Genomic DNA, 16,129 nt, shown 5'->3' with positions numbered 1-16,129 from the left:
GAGTTATCCCAGCACTGATGAACAGTTTTTAAGTTTAGCTTGAGTGTCCCTGCGATGTGTTGGATGCACCCGTGAGTCCATCTGAGAGGCCTGGGCTGCGTGGATCCATCCAGCACTCAGGACTACCCACTCCCCACTCACTGATTTTGCCTGTGTTGCGTGTTCTCATCAACACTGCAAGCTCTTGGAGGGCAGGGCTTCTGAATTTCTCCCTCCCATACCTTCCTATCCTGCACTGCACCTGAAAGTAGTTCGGGCTTCATGACTGTTTGCAGGCTGATTAGTCATTTATAGGATGATCAGTTATCTCCATTACTAGAGTAGTTATTTACAATTACTAGATCATTCTCCAATTGCTAGTATAGTAATTACTCAACTATATAAAATATACCATATTTCTATACTATGTAAAATTCTAGTATACCCAGGCTCTGCCCTCACCTGTGTCTGGGGAAGACAGCTCTGCCCCAGCTCCAGGCCTCCTTCTCCTAAGACCTGGCCCTCCTTGAGAATCCCACCTCCTCTTGCCTCTGATTGATTCATGAATCTGGGCTTTGGCCAATCAGTGCTTGGCTTTCCTCCATGCTATTGATGTGAGTAGCCATGACATAAACTGGCCCAATCCAGCTGGAAGGACAGCCTGTTATTGCATGACTGGGAGACAAAGCCTCTCTCCTAGGGGCTATGAAAAAGGAAACACTGTGTCCCATTTATGGCTGGTGGTTGAAGGGGAGCTGGTCTGAGGGTGAAACCAACAGAGGAGGAGGAGATAACAAAGAACAGAAATTTGAGGACAAACCCCAACCACAGGTACTGGGGCCACCTGAGCCCTGGACTCCTCTGGAGTGAGGCCACAGCCTGCAAGAAGAAAAGGTCAAGATCATTATTTTCTATTTTAAAACAGGTTTAAAGAGCATATATGACTCCATGAAAGACCCTGTCTTCGTGACATGAAAAGAGACGTCCACCTGGGTCTAAGACAGGGGTCTCAGAACCCAGCCTCCTCCTGTGCTGTCCTCACAACACACTGCCCCAAAGGTTTGGTTGGAGGGGGATGCTGGTATATTTTAAATTGTGTCCCCTTATACAGCCAGCACCCTGACACGATGGGAGGGAATGACAGGATCTTTTTACTAGAGAAAATTTCAAATACAGTCGGCCCTTGGTGCAGGGGTTGGGAGTAATTAATTCCATGACCCCCATGGATACCGAAATTCTCGGAAGCTCAGGGCCCTGATATAAATTGACATCATATTTACACATAACTTATGCACATCTTCCCATACACTTTAAATCATCTCTAGGTTACTTCTTTTTTTGGCATAACTGTTCATGTATTCCTTTACCCTAGATACACTGTTCTTGCCTTTTTGCTCCTATTGTTTAATCAAAAATGAACTCAGTAAGTTCAGAGGAGGCAAACAGATAGCACATGATCATGTCTCTACAAATATAGCTACTCCCTTGCTCAAAGTGTGGTCCACAAACCGGCAGCATCAGCATCAGCAGGGAGCTACAGAAATGCAGAAGCCCAGGTCCCACCTCAAAATATGGAATCCAAGTTTGCACTTTAATGAGCGCCCAGGGGATCCATCTATGCATAAGCATTTGAGAAGTACGATCAAGGACCCAGTCCTTACCCTCCCTCCCATGTTCAAATGCATCATCACCTAAATCATACACCAAAGTTTCACTGTTACAGTGTGCCATAGGATGGACAACAATTCAAGAGAAAATTTTTCACCTGTTTTTCTGATTTTTGAAAGATAACCCTTGTCCATTCACCTATTGGAATGAAGGAAATTGCAGTAGTATGATTGATCACCTATGGGAAGTTGAGAAGAGCAATGGGATCAGTGCATGGACTTACCAACTGTAAGAACTTTTAACATATGACTTAACTTCTCTAACTCTCAATTTCTTAATCTGAAACCTACCTCAGAATATTATTGAGAAAACCAAATGAAGGAATGTATGTGAAAATGATTTTATAATTAGTTAGCTTTGGGGTTTACTAAATTATTGTGTTTTTTAAAAAAATTTTTAAATTATTTTAATATTTTTGGGGGAACAGGTGGTGTTTGGTTACATAGATAAGTTCTTTAGTGATGATTTCTGAGATCTTGGTGCACCCAACACCTCAGCAGTGTACACTGTACATATTGTGTGTCTTTTATCCCTCACTCCCCTCCTACCCTTCCCCTCAAGTCCCCAGAGTCATTCTTGTGCCTTTGCGTCGTCATTGCTTAGTTCCCACTTAAGGGTGAGAACAGAGGATGTTTGGTTTTCCATTCCTGAGTTACTTCACTTAGAAAAATGGACTCCAACCTCCATCCAGGTTGATATTAATGCCATTATTTTGTTCCTTTTTATGGCTTAGTAGTATTCCATGGTGTGTGTGTATATATATATATCCCACATTTTCTTTATCCACTTGTTGGATGATGGGCATTCAGGTTGGCTCCATATTTTTGCAATTGCAAATTGTGCTGCTATAAACATGCGTGTGCAAGTGTCTTTTACACATAATGACTTATTTTCCTCAGGGTAGATACCCAGTAGTGGAATTACTAGATCGAATGGTATTTCTACTCTTAGTTATTTAAGGATTCTTCATACTGTTTTCCATAGCCGTTGTACTGGTTTACATTCCCACCAGCAGTGTAAAAGTGTTCCCTTTTCACTAAATCCATGCCAATATCTATTATTTTTTGATTTTTTGATTATGGCCATTCTTGCAGGAGTACAGTGGTATCACATTGTAATTTTGATTTGCATTCCCCTGATAAAAGTGATGTTTAGCATTATTTCACATGTATGTTGTCATTTGTATATCTTCCTTTAAGAATAGTCTATTCTGTTCTTAGCCCACTTTTTGGTGGGATTATTTGTTTTCTTCTTGCTGATTTTTTTTAAGTTCTTTGTAGATTCAGATATTAGTCCTTTGTTGGATGCGTAGTTTGGGAATATTTTCTCCCACTCTGTGGATTGTCTATTTACTCTGCTGTTTATTTACTTTGCTGTGTAGAAGTGTTTTAGTTTAATTAAGTTCCATCTATTTGTCTTTGTTTTTGTTGCATTTGCTTTTGGGTTCTTGGTCTTGCCTAAGCTAACGTCTAGACGAAGTTTTCTAATGTTATCTTCTAGAATTTTCATGGTTTCAGGACTTAGTTTTAAGTTTCTGATTCATTTTAATTTGATTTTTGTGTAAGATGAGAGATAAGAATCCAGTTTCATTCTTCTGCATATGGTTTGCTAATTATCCCACAAATATTTGTTGAATAGGGTGTCCTTTCCCCACTTTATGTTTTTGTTTGCTTTGTCAAAGGTCAGTTGGCTGTAAGTACTGGGCTTTATTTCTGGGTTCTCTATTCTGTTCTATTGGTCTACATGCCTGTTTTTATACCAGTACCATGCTGCTTTGATAACTATAGCCTTCTATAGTCTGAAGTCAAATAATGTGATACCTCCAGATTTGTTCTTTTTGCTTAGTCTTACTTTGGTTATGTGGCTCTTTTTTGGTTCCATATGAATTTTAGGATTTTTTTTCTAGTTCTGTGAAGAATTGTGATAGTATTTTGATGGGAATTGCATTGAATTTATATGTTGCTTTTGGCAGTACGGTCATTTTCACAATGTTGATTCTACCCATCCATGAGCATGGGATGTGTTTCCATTTGTTTGTGTCGTCAATGATTTCTTTCAGTGGCGTTTTGTAGTTCCCTTGTAGAGATAATTTACCTCTTTGATTAGATATTTTCCTAAGTATTTTATTTTTTGCAGCGTTGTAAAATGGGTTGTGTTCTTGATTTGATTCTCAGCGTGGTCACTGTTGGTGTATAGCTGTGCTACTAATTCGTGTACTTTGATTTTGTATCCTGAAACTTTACTGAATTTATTTATCAGACCTAGGAGCTTCTTGGATGAGTCTTTAGGGTTTTCTAGATAAATGAACATGTCATCAGCAAACAATGATGGGAATTGCATTGAATTTATAGATTGACAGTTTGACTTCCTCTTTACTCATTTGAATGCCCTTTCTTTCTTTCTCTTGTCTGATTACTCTGGCTAGGACTTTCAGAACTATGTTGAATAGAAGTGGTAAAAGCGGGCATCCTTGTCTTATTCCAGTTCTTGGGGGAATGCTTTCAACTTTTCCCCATTCAGTATAATGTTGGCTGTGGGTTTGTCACAGATGTCTTTTATAACTTTAAGGTATGTCCTTTCTATGCCGATTTTGCTAAGGGCTTTAATCATAAAGCAATGCTGAATTTTGTGAAATGCTTTTTCTGCATCTATCGAGATGATCATGTGGTTTTTGTTTTTAATTGTGTTTATGTGGTGTATTACATTTATTGACTTGTGTATATGAAGCCAATCCTGCATCCCTTAATATACTGTTTTTAATATACTTAATATACATCTTTTTAATATACTGTTGGATTTGTTTCACTAGTAGTTTGTTGAGGATTTTTGCATCATGTTAATCAGGGATATTGGTCTGTAGTTTTCTTTTTTTATTATGTTCTTTCCTGGTTTTGGCATTAGGGTAATAATGGCTTCATATAATAATTTAGGAAGCATTCCCTCTTTCTCTATCTTTTGGAATAGTTTCAGTAGGATTGATACCAATTCTTCTTGGAATGTCTGAAAGAATCCAGCTATGAATTCATCTGGTTGTGGGCTTTTTTTGTTGGCAATGTTTTTATTACTGTTTCAGTCTTGCTACTTGTTATTGATCTGTTCAGAATTTCTATTTCTTACTGTTTTAATCTAGGTGGGTTGTATATTTCCAAGAACTTATCCATCTCCTCTAGGTTTTCTAGTTTGTGTGCATAGAGGTGTTCATAATAGTCTTGAATTATCTTTTGTATTTCTGTGGTATCAGTTGTAATGGCTCCCATTTTGTTTCTAATTGAGTTTATTTGTATTTTCTCTCTTTTCTTGGTTAATCTGGCTAATGGTGTATCAATTTTATCTTTTCAAAGAACCAGCTTTTTGTTTCACTTATCTTTTATATTTTGTTTGTTTCAATTTTATTTAGTTTTGCTGTGATCTTTGTTATGTATTTTCTTCTGCTGGGTTTGGGTTTGGTTTGTTCTTGTTTCTCTAGTTCGTTGAGGTGTGAGCTTAGATTGTCTATTTGTGTTCTTCCAGAATTTTTTATGTAGACATTTAATGCTATGAACTTTCCTCTTAGCACCAATTTTGCTGTATTACTATTATCATTCAGTTTGAAAATTTTTTAAATTTCCATCTTGATTTCATTGTTGACCCAAAGATCACTCAGGAGCAGATTATTTAGTTTACATGTATTTGCATAGTTTTGAGTGTTCCTTTTGGAGTTAACTTTGAATTTTTATTTCACTTTGGTCTGAGAGAGTACTTGATATAATTTTGATTTTCTTAAATTTATTGTGACTTGCTTTGTGGCCTAGCATATGATCTTGGAGAATGTCTCATGTCCTGATGGAAAGAACATATATTCTACAGTTGTTGGGTAGAATGATCTGCAAATATCTGTTAAATCCATTTGTTCTAGGGTATAGTTTAAATTCATTGTTTCTTTGTTGACTTTCTGTCTTGACAAGTTGTCTAGTGCTGTTGGTGGAGTATTGAAGTCCCCCCCATTGTTGTGTTGCCATCTATCTCATTTCTTAGGTCTACTAGTAAATGTTTTATAAATTTGAGAGTTCCAGTGTTAGGTGCATATATATTTAGGATTGTGATATTTTCCTGTTGGACTAATCATTTTATCACTACATAATGTCCCTCTTTGTCTTTTTTCATTGTTGTTGCTTTAAAGTATGTTTTGTCTATATAGTCTATATAAGAGTAGCTACTCCTGCTCACTTTTCTTTCCATTTGTATGGAATACCTTTCTTCACCCATTTAAGTTTATGTGAATCCTTACGTGTTAGGTGAGTCTCTTAAAGACCGCAGATATTTGGTTGGTGGATTTTTATCCATTCTGTATCTTTTAAGTAGAACATTTAGGCCATTTACATTCAACATTAGCATTGAGATGTAAGGTAGTATTCTATTCATCCTATTAGTTGTCATATGAATACCTTGGGTTTTTTTTTTTCATTGTGTTATTGTTTAATAGGCTGTGTGAGATTTACGCTTTAAAGAGGTTCTATTTTGGTGTATTTGAGGTTTTTTTTTCAAGATTTAGAACTCCATTTAGAAGTGCTTATGATGCTAGCTTGGTAGTGGTAAATTCTCTCAGCGTTTGTCTGAAAAAGACTTTCTCTCTCCTTCACTGATGAAGCTTAGTTTGCTGGATACAGAATTCTTGGCTGATAATCATTTTCTTTAAGGAGGCTAAAGATAGGATACCAATCTTTTCTGGCTTGTAGAGTTTCTGCTGAGAAATCTGCGGTTAATCTGATAGGTTTTCTTTTATAGCTGATTTGATGCTTTTGCCTCACAACTCTTAAGATTCTTTCCTTCATCTTGACTTTCGATAACTTGATGACTATGTGCCTAGGTAATGATCTTTTTGTGATAAAATTTCCTGGGTGTTCTTGCAGCTTCATGTATTTGGATATCTAGATCTCTAGCAAGACTGGGGACATTTTTCTTGATTTCTTCCTCAAATAAGTTTTCCAAACTTTCAGATTTCTCTTCTTCCTCAGGAACACCACTTATTCTTATGTTTGGTTGTTTAACATAATCCCAAATTTCTTGGAGGCTCTGTTCATTTTTTAAAATTCTTCTTTGTCGGATTGGGTTAATTCAAAAGCCATCTCTTTGGGTTCTGAAGTTCTTTCTTCTACTCATTCGATTCTACTGTTGACTTTTTTTAGTGTATTTGGCATTTCACTAAGTACGTCTTTCATTTCCAGAAGTTGTGGGTCTCTTTTCTTTATGGTATCTATTTATCTGGAGACTTTTTCATCTATATACTGTATTTTAAAAATTTTCTTTAAGTTGGTTTTCTTCTTTCTCTGGTATCTCCTTGAGTAGCTTAATAATCAATCTTCTGAATTTTTTATTTGGCAATTTAGAGATTTATTCTTGGTTTGGATCCATTACTAGAGAGGTAGTGTGATCTTTTGGGAGTGTTATAGAACCCTGTTTTGTATATTACCAGAATTACTTTTCTGGTTCCTTCTCATTTGGGTAGACTGTTTCAGTGGGAAGATCTGGAACCCAAGGGCTGCAGTTCAGATTCTTTTGTCCCATGGGGTGATCCCTTGATATGGTACTCTTCCCCTTTCCTTAAGCACAGGGCTTCCTGAGAGCCAGACTCCAGTGATTGCTGTTGCCCTTTTGGGTGTAGCCTCTCAAGGGCTCCAGGGCCCCAGGCTGGTGCTGGGGAAATGTCTGAAAAGAGTCCTGTGATGTGATCCATCTTCAGGTCTCCCAGCTGTGGACACCAGCACCTGTTTCAGTGGAGGTGGTAAGGGAGTGAAGTGTGCTCTGTGACAGTCCTTGGCTATGGTTTTCTTTAGTGTCCTGGCTTTCTTGAATGCTGGTTATACTAGCAGTGAAGTTCTCATGTGAACAGACTCATCATCTCTGTTTAGCCAGGGTGTTATAGGCAGTGGAATTAGCTGTTGTTTTCTCCTTCTTTGGAGCAGAGTTGTTCTGCTATAAGTTGCTGTAAAGGCCTGAGTTAGTTGGCATCCAGCCAGGAGGTGGTGCTTTCAAGAGAGCATCAACTATGGTAGTATAGGGAGGATATAAGCTTGCCCTAAATTGGCCAGTATTTTATAAGTACTCGGATTTCTTAGGCAATGGGTGGGGCCACAGAGCTCCCAACAGTTTATGTCTTTCGTCTTCGGCTGGGCCAGTAGAGAAAAGTCATCAGGTCGGGGCAGGGCTAGACAGGTCTCAGCTCAGATTCTACTTGAGCAGGGCTTGCTGCAGCCACTGTAGGCGATGAGGGGCAGTTCTCAGGCCAGTGTAGTTATGTTCCCAGGGAAATTATGGCTGCCTCTGCTGCATCATACAGGTCACCAGGAAAGTGGGGGGAAACCCAGCTCCCATGCAGCCAGCAAGGCCGGTCTCACTCCCGCCCTGCCCCACCAACAGCACCAAGTTTGTATCCAGGCAACCAGCCAGCAGGGCTGAGATCTTGCCCCAAGCTACAAGCCTCCCCACTGAGAAAGCAAGCAAGGCTCTCAGGTCTCACCCCTCCCTACCTGCCTGCACTGTCAGCTATGGCTTCTGTACTCATATCTGCACTTCCTGTTTGCCTCCCACCCTCAGATTCTGCTTAGGAAAATTTGTGTTTAATCAAAATTATTACAAAGTTCAGCTAGATGCTTCCTTCACCCTGTGGTCCCTCCCCAATTTCACTGGCTCCCGTCCTCAAGGACCCCTGTAAGATGAAGCCAGGGATGACTTCCCCGGGCTCAAGCTGGGGACGAGGGGTGCCTACAGGGATCTTCCCACAGCTTCTTCTATTTTTATATTTTGCTTAACTCCTTAAATCCATTTCAGCTCTAGGTAAGGTTAAATCCTTCTACTATGATATGGATTTTCAGGTTCCCCAGTGGGGACATGTGTTCAGAGGCAGACTTTTCCCCTCTCATACTTTCAGAACTCACAGTTTTTCCACTTCTTTTCCATCTCTAGATTACTTCTAACACCTAATAAATGCTATAGAAATAGTCATTATCATGTGTTTCTAAGTTTATATTATGTTTTGCTTGTTTTGTGGACTATCTTTCTTTCTTGGGTGGTTGGATCCGTGCATGAGGAACCTAGGAATATAGGGAGCTGACTATATTTCTGAAAGCACCTGACCCTCGTTGCCTCTGGAACAGCACAGATGATACACATTGGAGAAATGCAAAGAATGTAAAAGTTGTCCTGCTGCTCCTTCAGCTTGAAGAAAAAGGACACTTTCTCTAAATTTTAAAATCTATTTTGAAGAACGCTTTGATCTCAACTAGGCCATCATGTAGCAAGAAGCAGGAAGACAGCACTACTCATGAATTTGGATGATGTCATCACCTTGGTTTTATGTAGAAGGGTTTTGTCAATTGCTTCTGTGATGCAGAGCACTCTGATCTTCCTTCATTAGAACAAGGCCACAAAGAAGTGAGTTCACTCTGAGGTCTGACGGTTCATGAAGGCAAGTGCTCCTTTGTTATGAAATCCCCAAATGCTCCGTGCTGTTCTGGAGCTCAGGAAATGGTTCATCGGCATGAGCAGAGCCACACAGATGCCTGGCCCTCTCTGGAGGCCAGAGGCACTTCCACTCCTGATGACCAGAACCGCCAGTTACATTGACACCAACCCCAGCATTCAGGTTCTGCAGTTGCTGTTCTGGGTCAGGCTCACCACTGCCCAAACTGAACTTGGTGGAATGTGGCCTTTCCTATGTGGCTTACCCTCTGAGTTGACAGTGCAGCCACCATTTCCAACTCCACCTGCATCCACAGAGGCCACACAGCCTGCTGTGTCTCCTCTGCATACTTTGCACCTAGGGGTGGCCAGGAGATGGGAAGGGGAATTCTGTGGGGGTGGGGCGGAGTCTTCCTGGAAAGGCTTTTTTCACTCCCATCACTGGAAACAATGCCAGAGTGGGGGAGCAGTTGGATTGCAACCCCGAGTTGCAAGCCTGAAGACAGACCCTACAGGCTGGGGATGGCGGCCCCCTAGGATGGAATCGGCCTGACCTGGACTACCCACTTCCAGAATTTCTAAGGGGTAAACAATGAGTGTCTTTTTTAGCCATGAAAGCTGATTCGGTTATTAGTATGAACTGCAGAAGGGCTCACTATCCCTCCACTTTAGGACTCTGCCTGGCACTTGGTGGTCTTTAAAACATATTTCTCAAGTGAGTACTGAGCATGTGGGACTATTAGGCTGGCCCCTCTGCTTGGAGAATTTCCACGCTGCACAAGGGTGAAAAGCTTCCTGGGCCCACATCAAATGCACTTCCAGATGTCCCTGCTGCACACTCTCACTCCCCTGTAAGCCCCCAGGACTCACACAGAGCCTCCACAATGCCTTCTCTCAGTCGGACTGTGTGGATGTCGCATGTGCTGGGTCTAAGTGTCTAGCCGTTTGCCCGGAAGGTTAACAGGGCACGTGCCCATTTAGGACTCATCAAATGAGTGGGTGGGCAGCTCACCATGGAGATGGCGGGCTTCATCTGACAGCCCCTGGACCTCCAGTGCCTCTTTCTTCTCTTCTGGAAATCACATTGTTATGTTTTCTGAGATGATCTATTCCAACCTTTAACACAGGCAAATCTCACTGCCTTTATGAATCAGGTACTGTGTGCAGCACCTGTTTTAAATATGTTTACACCAAGACAAGGAGGTGCCCCTGTGAATATTCCCATTTTACAGTTGAGGAAATGAGGGAATACAAATATATCCCCATGGCCGAGCAGGGTTGTGCACACAGGCAGGTCTTGCCCCAGTTGGGCCTTGACCATCATACAAAATACAGCCTGACACCTGACACCTGGCTTTCCACGGCTAGGACTCTGAGCGCAGCCCAGTCTCCCATCCAGGTCACCTTTGGCAATCACATGCCCTGCGTGACCCTCAACCTGCCTGGCTGTGAAACAAGGAGGTTGGGCTTTCCTTGGTACTCTCCAAAGTTCCTCTTGATTCTGAACTCAAACCGTGCAGTCTTCATTTAGTTCAAGCACTTGGGAAAGTTCTTGGTTTTATCATATCTCACTGTATAACATACAGAAATGATAGCAACTGCCTTTGCCAGTATCTGTCTCACTCATGGGCTGACCATGGTCCCCAAGGCCCTGTCCCTACTTGGCCACAAGGGACTGAGCACAGGGTGGATAGCTGGTCCTCAACCAGCAAGGACCTCTGGCTTCTGTGGCCAAGCTCAAAGTGTGAGTCAGTCACCAGACACCCCATCCCCTGGGGACCCAGACTGCAAAAATGGGAGCCTGGGCCCACAAGGGGCAGGAGAGAGGTAAGAGTCACCAGATGGACCATGGCCTGGGAGGCCCTGAGAAGCTTGTGAATATATAGGCTGGTGAGAGGGGACAGGAGCAGATGCTGCTCTGAGCAAGTATGGGGAGAAGAAGAAGCTCCTCCCCTCCACCCTTTGTGGTTTCTGGGTTTGTCCAGGCTCTGTGAGGGCCCTCACCATGGCTCTCCTTTACAGGAAGAAAGTGGAGCACATCCGTCTTAGTCTGTTTCAAGTTGCTATAATAGAAGGCCTCATACTGGGTAATTTATAAAGAGAAGAGGTGTATTTTGGCTCATGGTTCTGGAGGCTGGGAAGTCAAAGATTGGGTGGCTGCCTCTGGTGGGCCTAGAGCTATATCAGAACATGGCAGAGATGTGAAAAAGGAGGCAGGTGTGTGCATGTGCCAAGGAGACCCCACAGAATTCCAGTCCAGAGAGCAGCACTCGCTCCTGTGAGAAAGGCCGTAACTCCTCTTAACAAGCTAATCACTTATGAAAAGCCCCACCTCCCAACACTGTCACATTGGGAACCAAGCCCCAGCATGACTTTTGGTGGGGACAAGCCATATTCACACCATAGCAACATCTTTGTATGGTTATGTCACAATGTTTAAACTCACTTTTGACATTATTCATTATATGTAAGCATGTTTCTCTCACCACCTCTCTTTCCATCCATCTTCATAGACCCAGGGAAAGGGAAGAAAGAAAAGAATGGATACCAGATAGAAGAAGAAAAATGTGTCACCTAGAAGGCTCCCAGGGGTCACCAAGAGGGAGGGGTGTTACCCATCCTGTCTGGCCACTGTGGGAAGACAAGGCTGAGGTAGGAAGCAGGAGAGGAGCTTCCTGCCCATAGCCTCTCCCTCCAGGCCAAAGTCCAGGCTGAGGGGATACCAAGAGCAGAAGGGCATTGGCTTTGCTCCTTTCTTGGACCCCTTGGAATAGCATAGCACACATCCTCCAGCCCAGGCTGCAACAATGAGTACCAGACCTGCCCATGGCCAGGAGAGGCACCTGACCAAAAGGGCCCAGAGGACAGCAGCCAGCAAACACCAAGGCAATCCTGAGACCAGAGCCACAAGGTCAAATGAATCCAGTTATGGACTGAATTGTGCCCCCTGGATTCGTGTGTTGAAGCACCTACTCCCAATGTGACTGTATGCGGAGATGGGGCCTTGAAAGAGGTCAGAAGGGTGAGGCCCTAATTCAATGGGTCTTGTGTCTCTGTAAGAGGAGATTAGGGCACAGACACATATATGTGAAGGCACAGGGAGAAGACAGCCCTCTGCAAGCCAAGGAGAGAGGCCTCAAGATAAACCAACCTTGCCAACATCCTAATCTCGGACTTCAGCTTCCAGACCTGTGAGAAATAAATTTCTGTTTAAGCCACCTGGTCTCTCGTACAGTTATCATTTGGTACCCAGAAAGGATTGCTTCCAGCGCCTCCTGTGGATACCAAAATCCATTGATGCTGAAGTCCCTTGTATAAAATGGTGTAGTACAGTATTTGCATATAACCTACACACATCCTGCCATATACTTTAAATCATCTCTAGGTTACTTACCATACCTAATACATTGTAAATGCTATTAAATAGTTATATTGTATAATTTAGGCAAGAATGACAAGAAAAAATCTGTACACGTTCAGTACAGATGCAACCTACCTTTTAAAAAATATATCTATTTTTGATCTGCAGTTGGTTGAATCCATGGATATGGAACCCATGGTCTTGGAGCCCATGGCTGCCAGGGGCCAGCTGGACTTTGTTTCAGAGCCTGAGAAGACCAGCGCAACCCTTACAGCCTTACCATCCCGGAGAGGTCTGGAAGGGCTTCTGAGAAGGGCTGAGCCATCCAAAGCGCTGTGTCAATCTAAAGAGACCACAGACAGCGCTGCCTGGGACTGGGCTTCCAGGATGTGACGGCAGCAATGCATTTTCCCTGCTGTCCTGCAGGGTAGAGCTTGAGAGACAGCTCACAAAATAAAACAGGTTGTCTGTCATGCCTAAAGCCGAGATGCCTTCCAACCAAATCATATATTTCATAAGGTTACTTAGGCCAACTCAGAGTCCCTTTTTAGAACATGGAGGAATACAAGGAGGGAGGGGGACCAAGGGAGGCCAAGGAGGAAGGAATAGGTTGACTAGGTAACTTTGCCATTCCCTATCCAACCACAAATGAATGGAAGGCCAGTCATTTTGAATTGAAACAGAAAAGCGGAATGCCTGTTTGGGCATGAGGGTGTCCCTTGTGTCTCCTTTCCCAACAGACCAAACCTCCAGGATATTCTGAGCCCCAAAGAGATACCAGAACTCATTCCATTTCATAGCAAAGATCCTTCCCCCGCAATCTCCATGCCAACCTGTGAGTAACTCAGTGTATTCTGGTCTCTGGTCTCTCAAGATGTTGAAATGAGCAGCTTGCCCAATGGCACCCGAATGGGCTAAGAAACCTCAGAGTTCTCCTTCGAGACTGATTTCCTGATTGCACAATCTCTGAACCAGCAGGCCTCCCATCTCTGATAAGACAATGGCCCAGTCCCAGTAGATAGCAGATTGCTTTCTAGGTCCAGGCTGAGCAATCACAAATAAGGGCACGGCAGCCAAGGGTGGCTTGGACTTAATGAGGAAGGTCATTCATCCTGATTCAGGAGCTGCTAGGGCACCACAAACATTTTTGTTTTGTTTTGTTTTGTTTTAATCTGCTTAGTGCTTACCAAACTGTGTCTTTTCTCCTCCTAGGCCAGAGGTTCGCAGGAGCAGGCCAAGAGAGTCAATGTCATACAGCAAAAATCTGCAGCCCCTCACTGCCCAGGGCTCCGTGCTGGGGTGTGGGGTACAAAGCAGGCTATGCTGTGACCCCAGACTCAAGAAGCTCACACGTCAGAGGCCACTGGGAAGCCAGAGAAGAGTCCTCACTCCTGGACAGACTCCTTTGTCCTCAGTTTCCTTGTAAAATGGTGGTCATCAGATAGTAGGAAAACAGTAACTCCTGGGGTTTTGTGCAAATTAAATAATACATGGAAAGTTCAACAGCTAATAATTACTGTATACTTCACATAGTAAACCACATAGTAAATACTAAATTATTAGCTATTGTTGATTAGCTGTTAATTGAAAAAGATACATATTTCTTCAAATAAAGAATGAAGGGAGGAAGGAAGGAGGATGTACTTTAGAAGTGTATCAGTAAAATTGGGGCTGCTAAACAGCCGCAGAGTGTGGGAAGGTATATTTGGTGAACACGCTTAATTGTTCAAGGTTGACGAGGCAGAATGCAAGTCACTTCCTGGGGCTGGGGATGGTTCCCCCCGCCGAACCCTAGAACACAAAGTCCTGCCCCTGGGATCTGGAATGGGATCACAGCATTGGGAGTTGAGGGCCAAGTCCTGTTGATGATGGCTGCAGAGAAGAGAAGTCCCCAGACCTGTCCAATCCAACTCTTCCTTGAATTCCTCCAGAAGCCCCAACATCTTTTCGATAATTTCCCTTCTTCCTTCTAACCGCCTCAAGTCAGTTTATTTTGCCGGTGGAAACAAGAAACTGACCTGATGCAGATCCTTAAGGTCTGGTTTTTTGTTTTGTTTTGTTTTGTTACTTAGTTTTTATTTCATAATCATAAACTTAACTCTGCAATCCAGCTAGGCATGGGAGAGAACAAGGAAAACATGGAACCCAAAGGGAACTGCAGCGAGAGCACAAAGATTCTAGGATACTGCAAGCAAATGGGGTGGAGGGGTGCTCTCCTGAGCTACAGAAGGAATGGTCTGGTGGTTAAGATAAAACACAAGTCAAACTTATTCGAGTTGTCCACAGTCAGCAATGGTGATCTTCTTGCTGGTCTTGCCATTCCTGGACCCAAAGCGCTCCATGGCCTCCACAATATTCATGCCTTCTTTCACTTTGCCAAAGACCACATGCTTGCCATCCAACCACTCAGTCTTGGCAGTGCAGATGAAAAACTGGGAACCATTTGTGTTGGGTCCAGCATTTGCCATGGACAAGATGCCAGGACCTGTATGCTTTAGGATTAAGTTCTCATCTTCAAATTTCTCCCCATAGATGGACTTGCCACCAGTGCCATTATGGTATGTGAAGTCACCACCCTGACACATAAACCCTGGAATAATTCTGTGAAAGCAGGAACCCTTATAACCAAATCCTTTCTCTCCAGTGCTCAGAGCACGAAAATTTTCTGCTGTCTTTGGAACCTTGTCTGCAAACAGCTCGAAGGAGACGCGGCCCAAGGGCTCACCGTCGACGGCAATGTCGAAGAACACGGTAGGGTTGACCATGGCTAGTAGTACAGGACTTTCCTCGGCGGCAGCGTCTGCAAAGCGCAAGGTCTGGTATTTTTAAGTGCTCCCTTTCTTTGGCACTAGCTAATATGCAGCAGAAACTATGGTGGTGGTAGGTAAGCCGGGCACTGAGGCCAGACTCCCTCCTCCGGGCATCCCTTTCTTTACTGTGAAAACCAGAAGGTGGCCCTCTCCTCCCCCAACCTCAGCTTAACAGGACTGGATTCTAGGGGTTGACATCAAGTTTTGCCAGTAACACAAATAAATCCTGTGGGGGAAGAAGGACAGAGGTAGAGAATGTTTTTTAAACAATGGGCTCCCCATGAATGCGAGTCTCAGAAATTGCATTTAGATGATATAATTAAATGCTTTAAAAAAAGACAAGAATGAGATCCAGTCGTTTTTCCAGATATTTTTCCACTCAACAAAAGTTCGGGATGTACTTTTCTAAGCCCCTTTCCTCTAAAATGTGTGTATTTTGAAGGAAATGTAGCCCATATGTTGCTTACTCATGTTTCACGCTAAATGCTCTTGGGGAATATTTACTCCAAAACAACCTCCATTTGTTTATGCTTTTAAAGAATCTCTCAGAGCTTAAAAACAGGAAGACTTAGTTGGCCAAGTGCACTCCTTACAAGTTTTCTACAGGTTCAGGGTTCAGCATCCACGATGAGATAGAAGGGGCTTCTCAAGTTCATAAAGGTGCATTGACCACCTGAGCCTGGTTGATGAACTGTGAGTTTATTCAACCCGAGGCCAGGTCCATGAGAGGAGCAGCCTGTGCCTAGGAGGGTAAGGATGGGCCAGAATCCTGCTGAGAGTCAATGTTGGCCTGAAGCCCTGATGAGGACATTGCCCTGCAATCCCCAAGTCTACTTCTCAGCCCTGGGTTGAGGACATCTGGGGGGTAGCTCTA

The 16,129-nt window shown here is 43.0% G+C and overlaps 1 long non-coding RNA gene and 1 pseudogene across 2 annotated transcripts in view; both read right to left on the bottom strand.

Annotated features, from left to right (window-relative positions):
* LOC144332025 (uncharacterized) overlaps window positions 1-16,129 on the bottom strand; it is a 187,390-nt gene that overhangs the window by 39,646 nt on the left and 131,615 nt on the right. The gene's annotated exons all lie outside the window — the stretch shown is intronic.
* Window positions 14,474-15,254, bottom strand: LOC100430605 (peptidyl-prolyl cis-trans isomerase A pseudogene; annotated as a pseudogene). Its single transcript, XR_001447646.3, has one exon. The product of XR_001447646.3 is annotated as a peptidyl-prolyl cis-trans isomerase A pseudogene (transcript).

This window comes from Macaca mulatta, chromosome 10 (assembly GCF_049350105.2).
Source record: "Macaca mulatta isolate MMU2019108-1 chromosome 10, T2T-MMU8v2.0, whole genome shotgun sequence".
NCBI lineage: Eukaryota > Metazoa > Chordata > Mammalia > Primates > Cercopithecidae > Macaca > Macaca mulatta.
The sequence above is the reverse complement of the archived record's forward strand: the minus strand, read 5'-3'. Positions and strand labels throughout refer to the sequence as shown.